Below are 648 nucleotides of genomic sequence, written 5' to 3' on the forward strand. Positions count from 1 at the left end.
GTCCCTGTGCTTTGCTAAGCTTGTTCTAAGTAGGTGCTTTAGACCACTGAGCCATCTCACCAGCCCCTCAAATACTTTCTTAGATAAAAATCTGCCTTAAAACATAAGCTATTGGGCTGGGGAGATGGCTCAGTGGAATATGCGCTTCCCTGGCAAGTGCAAGGCCTGAGTTCAATCCCGGTTCAGGAAAAAAAAAAAAAAAATCAGCTATTTCCTAAATATCTAAAGAGGAAACAATCTCAGGTGGCCTGTGAAGCTTCCAGGATTTCCATCTGGCCATTATGGGCACTAGCTCCGGGCATTTAAGAATCTTGTTTACAAAGCTGCCCGGTGGGGCCTCCACCCACGACTCGTGAGGCCGTTCTGATTCTGTGCACTAGGTGGCGCTCTCCGCCCAGCGATGGCAGAGCTCTGTTAATTAGATAAGAAAGATTTGGAAGAGGGCTCGGAAGCAGCAGCAAAACATATTTTCAATTACTTCCGAACAGGACATTTTCCCCGACAGCTTGCAAGAGGCGTTCATTATTTCTTTGGTAAAAAGAAAACCTTCAAAACTCATTGCCGGAGAGAGCAGGGTTGGTGGCCGTCTTCTCGCTTCCCAGCGCTGTGGCCAGGTGGGTAAACTGCTGGTCGCGGGGATTAGGACCC

The sequence above is a fragment of the Octodon degus genome, unplaced genomic scaffold (genome assembly GCF_000260255.1).
Source record: "Octodon degus isolate 3935 unplaced genomic scaffold, OctDeg1.0 scaffold00180, whole genome shotgun sequence".
Taxonomy (NCBI): domain Eukaryota; kingdom Metazoa; phylum Chordata; class Mammalia; order Rodentia; family Octodontidae; genus Octodon; species Octodon degus.